This window comes from Mya arenaria, chromosome 12 (assembly GCF_026914265.1).
Source record: "Mya arenaria isolate MELC-2E11 chromosome 12, ASM2691426v1".
NCBI classification, from domain to species: Eukaryota; Metazoa; Mollusca; class Bivalvia; order Myida; family Myidae; genus Mya; species Mya arenaria.
This window is the reverse complement of record NC_069133.1, coordinates 29,146,502-29,152,361: the sequence shown is the minus strand read 5'-3', so window position 1 is coordinate 29,152,361 and position 5,860 is coordinate 29,146,502.

Below are 5,860 nucleotides of genomic sequence, written 5' to 3'. Positions count from 1 at the left end.
CAGTAATTTTTTTCAATGGTTACAAACAAATACAATTTACAATCAAATAAATGAGCTTTCTATTCCTGTGAACATTGTCACTGGTGACACGTGCACAAAGTTGTAATTAAGTACATGTAGTACAATGCAAAGGTGTCTGAACAAGTGAGTTTGTGGATTGATTAAATACATCTAGAACGTTAGTAAGCACTTTTTCCAGAATGCTTTTTTACAAAACGCGGAAATAAAGGCTCCTATATTCAACCAAAGAAATAAAACCAACACATCCAAATTACAAGTACATTTCTTAAAACAACAATGCAAATGTACAGACCCGAAATGAATGGTCAAGATACAAAAAAAGTATAAAACAATGTGCAAATTCTATGTGATTATTTTAAGCGATTGTTAAACCTCACCGATGATACACTGCTCACCCGGTACAGCACAGTTATCAGCAGTGAGTTGTCGCCCATAGCCATCTGGTCACATAGCCAACTCTACTGCAAGGGGCATCACTTCCGGTTGGATAATTGGACAATTCCGGTACCATAGACGCTGAAAGTATTGAACCATTGAACTGGTGCAATCACTTATTCAATAATAAGTTTACTCAAACAAATAGTATAATGAAAATGTTTTTCTTGATGTATTTCTTCAACAGAAAAAGCCTGTTTGCAATTCTTGTAAGACTTTTTTTCTCAAACAATTATTGATTTCATTATGAACATAAGAGTACTTTATTCATTTTTTCGCATTTTATTGTAGTTCATAAATGACTGTTCATGGGAAATGGTCCTAATAGTGCAGATAGTGCCATAACTAAAATGTAAAAGAGATGATCTTGGTTTAAACTCATTCTAATACACAAGAAACAGCAAACTTAAACTTGCCTTTCGTTGGTGTTTCCATGGCAGCTGCATGGGACGAAGGTAAATACGTCGTGTGCGTCAATGAATCGTGGAGAGACGTCAGCGACTATTTGAACGATATAAAACTGATTTGTAATACTTCCGGACTGAGCACTCATATAAAGAATCGTTCTACAGTAAAATATAGATAAAGCTGACATTATTGTAAATATTTCGCTATTTAACTGTTTAGCTGGTACCCTTTGAATGATCCAATGTCCTGAACGATAAGTTAAAGAAAAGTGAAAACTCAATGTAAACAGTTCCGCATAATCCAACACAATATTGAATATAAGCACAACCCAACAAAAATACCTGCAAACACACAAGATTTTCCTCATGGCAGCCACAATAAGAATTTCTTTCTTGTTTGCTTTCCCGCTACAACTGACCAAGGTATAGCTTACACAGGCATTGATATGCAAGGTTGACCACATATGACTCCGTTCACTCAAACCTAATTGTACACATGTCCAGGGGCTAAAATACATTATAAATCTTCCACCGTCTCTCTTGTTTGGATATTTAAAATTTAGAGTGGTTGCTGTCCTGGCACTGATTAGATGAATTATGTTAATATAGCGTGTACTGTCCTGTTGGTGCGAATATAAAGTATGCATTTATTTATTTAAAACAGGTCACAAGTTTTCATTGGCCAATCAGCTTTTTTCCTTTGGCCGATTACACAAAATAAATATTGATATGGCCAAGACACAAACGAGCATGTGCAAAAAACTTCATCGCATCTGATATAAATTATTATATTTAACTAAGCTAGGCCAGTTTGATTTAAATCCATGTTTTCTACGTATATCACTCTTAAAGTAACAACATAGTAGAAACTGAAATTCTGACTCAAAAGAATTCTGTGGACATAATTTACATTTACTTTCTACTCTTATTTTGTTGAAGACTTGTGATCTTCCTCGTCTCGAGAGAGGTCTAAGTAATAGAAACAGAATGAGTTTTTCTCCACGAGATAACGAACAAACGAATAACTGTATGTGACTTATACGACGATAAATGTATTGTATATATTAGTGAGGAAATAAATGCATTAATGAATAAATACAGATTCATAAATTGACAAAAAGAAATATTTTTCCGAAAGATAAACATTAGATTATTATTAAAGCCTTTCTAAAAACAATCTAGGGCTAGTGAGATTTCTCGAAATTCTCGTGCACGATCCGCTTACAAGCGTAAGAAGACACTATTTCAATAGCTCTGCTGTGGGTATGTATACAGTCGTATAACTGCAGAATTCAATGATGCGTGTTACATCGATACGTTATATTTACAGACTATCTTTGCAATAAAGGTAATAAATATTTTGTTAAAAGTCGAACAGTGCCAATCGTACCATTTTTAGTGAAGGTGATGCAAATAAAAAAGATTGGCATGATAATGATAGCAATACTTGCCTTTGGCCATTAGAGCTAGAAACTTGCAATTCGCTATCATTTTATATCCCTAATATACATATACTAAAAAAGGAAAAGAATCATCTGTCAGAACAAAATATCTGATTTTGTTTTGATTTTTTTTTACGATTTATGTTACGTTTTACGGTACGGTTATCTTAGGCTACCTTTATGAATATATTACGATACTGAAGATTGCAGCGCACGCATACAATTTAGAGTGTCCATCCTTGCTTATTTCTTTAACAAAGTTTCGGACATCGTCGTAGGTGGCAACGGCGTATAAAAACGCCATTTAGCGCGTGTAGAAACGTAATGGCAAGCCTTAAAGGCAGTGCCATAAATCGTCAAGATGGTCATTGACCCCATGTCATTATGTTCGGGACGAACTTTAACGAAATCGTGAGAGTAAGACCTATGCTAAACGAAGAACACTTTTTTATTTACTGGTTACTGATAAGTATTAACATTACGAATTATGCCGTTGTTAAAGTCAGTTTCATTGCATGTTTCTGTTTGTAAGCTGGTTGAAGGTTGCCTTTATTGGAAGCAATTTGCATCAGTTCACATACGAGTCGAGTAGTAGATTAATAAATAATACTAATTATAAAACACCTTTACAGTCATTTCAAAGCCTTGAAAGGTATAGAATTATTAAATGATCGTCGAGTGAACCGTGAACCACATTAAAATACGTCATATACTTTGTCAATTTTTCCATGAACGCGTAGACGCGGTTGCGAGGCGTTGGCACTACCACGTTTACTGCGTCTGCTCGACGCACGCCTTTAGCACTGAGAGTGCTAGACGGTTATATTGAAGCGTACGTCTTCTGGTTGTGGCGGTGTGCGTGGACATAATTGAGGGTTTACTGTGTTGCAAGATTTGGGTCATTTTCATCCATTTGATCGTACATTGTCTTTCAAATAAATTACCCAAGCATTTTCGATGTACATTTTTGTATTTAAAAAAAGAAGAAATCGCAACTCTCTTGCCAGCATGTTGCTTGCTGACGAATTAGCTAAAAAATAATGATTATTTAGAGAACTTATTCATTCATAATACATGCCATATCCCCCGGCGGGGGGGGAATCCCCCGGAGTTTCGAACCATCCCCCGGTTCCCCGTTGGAGGATGAATATCCTCCAGAATTAAAGATTATGAAAATGGCGGTTATGAAAATCCCCTAGTATGGGACTCAAATTCCCTGGAATTCTGAACAAAATCCCCTCGGGAGCCTTTCAAAAATATAGCATGTATGATTCATGATTAGATTTAATGACAAGTTATTGATACAAACCAACCTCCAGTCATCATTGGGAATAAAACTAACTCCCCTAAAACGCTTTTAAATAATAAATGGTACTTGGGGTGTGCACCTAATACCGGCATTGGCTGCATCCCCAACTCTGTGTAATATCATGTTCTTCCATCTCCTGTGTAGGCTTATCGTTTAAATACCTATGTTTATCTTAAAATAACATAAAATGATGTGTGTTTATATTTTAAATTACCAAATTTAACCTGTATATACTATGTTATCTTTAAAAACATGTTTACAAAATAAAAATGTTGAATTTTTTTAAAATTTCAGATGTGTTCATCTTTAAGACAATCAAAAGCATACATTAAACAAAAGAGAAACGGAAACTATTTAACGTTTACTAAACGTATGTCATACTGATATGTGTATTTCCTAATTTGCGAAGTTCTTAAAATGCGCTAGATTACACGTTTGGCACAGGCGACGTCCTTTGGTAATTTCAGCATTGGCAGTGAAAGGGTTAAAATCAACAAGCTGATTATGGCCACCCCTCTACCAATATTGATGATCATAGGATCAAGCTTTCTATAGTTATCAATCGGACATTTGTTTGTGTACTACCTTGACCTTGACCTTAGAATCAATAGGGACATCTGCTGGTCATTACCAATTTACCTACCAAGTTTCAGGAATGTAGGAATAAGCACACTCTTCATTCGTACAAGCTTTTTGTCACCACTACCTTGACCTTTGACCTCATCAATATCTGCTGGTCGAGACTAATATCCCTAACAAGTTGGAGGACTGTAGGACCAAACATAATCTATTTATCAATAGGACAAGCTTTTTAGTTCAACGTCACCACTACCTTGAAATTTGTTAATTGACCTTAGAATCAATCGGCATAATCTGCTGATCGTGACCAATCTCCCTACCATCATTGAGGACCGTAGGACTAAGCATACTCTAGTTACCAATCAAACAAGCTTTTTGTGTCCAATGCCACAACGACCTTCGACCTTAGACCAACTGACCTCAGAATCAATAGGGGTCATCTGCAATCAAAAACAATCTTCCCACTAGGTTTGAAGAATGTAGGACCATGCATTCTATAGCTATAAATCGGACAAACTTTTTGTATTCAAGGTCACAATGACCGTGACCTTTGACCTCAAAAGCAATAGGACTCATCTACTCATCATGACCAACCTCACTGCCAAGTTTAATGACCGTAAGACCAAGCATACTGTAGTTATTAAGCTTTGGTCTACCGATCTACCTACATGTGCAAAGCAATATACCCTCGTTTTTCGAATGGATGTATAAAAACACCTGCATATCTCCTAATGGCCCTCTAACAAAAAATCATTAACCAAGCCTGCATACATCAAGAATTATTGCAGGATCCAGTCTAAAAAAGAGGCACTTATACTGTTTTTTGGTTGCCATAGCAAGCACCATTTCTATCTCACAAAAGTACTAACATAATTCCCTTATGACCATCTATACAATCAATCTATTTTATAAGTGAAGCATTTATACTAAATTATGTCTAGATGAAGTCAAAAAGTGGCAATTTTACTATTATCATTGTCATAGTAACCAAAGTGACGTGCATAAGCCTTTATCTACATACAATGAGTCATAAAGTGAGCTTGCATACTTCTTGAGTATTTGTAGTTGGACAGGGGTGGACTGAAGGTAAACCTATATTCTTTCCAGTGAAACCTGAATAATATGCCAAGTCTCATAATTTCATAGACCTACAACCAGTCATCAAATCAAGTATGTCTTACATTTTAATAGCTTAACATTATTATTGGTTACCCAATGTTTAGAAGATGTTACTAACATTGTTTGACACAATCTGGAATTAACATTGTCATTGCCACATGTTAACCCATAAAATGATTATATCCAGTACATGTTTGTAATCAAATGGATAACTTTGACCATTTCATACAAACGACCTCTCACCAGTGACAAGGCAGAGCAATGCTCTCTATGACGTCATGCTAACCAGGCAACAGGTTATATATGAATTCATTAAAATATCTATAATCTGGGCCATAAATGTTCTGTGTTTCCACTTGATGGCAGAAGTTGAGACACAAAAATATCAATACTGAATAAAATGTATGTGAACTTATTTAAATGAAGCTTACAAGGTATTATTTAATCTGGCCCCAGATGACATCTTCCAAACCTGTCCATTATTTTCAACATGAAGGATTTTAAACAAAAGAATAATATGTTAAAAATTCAAATGCCAATTTAGGTGC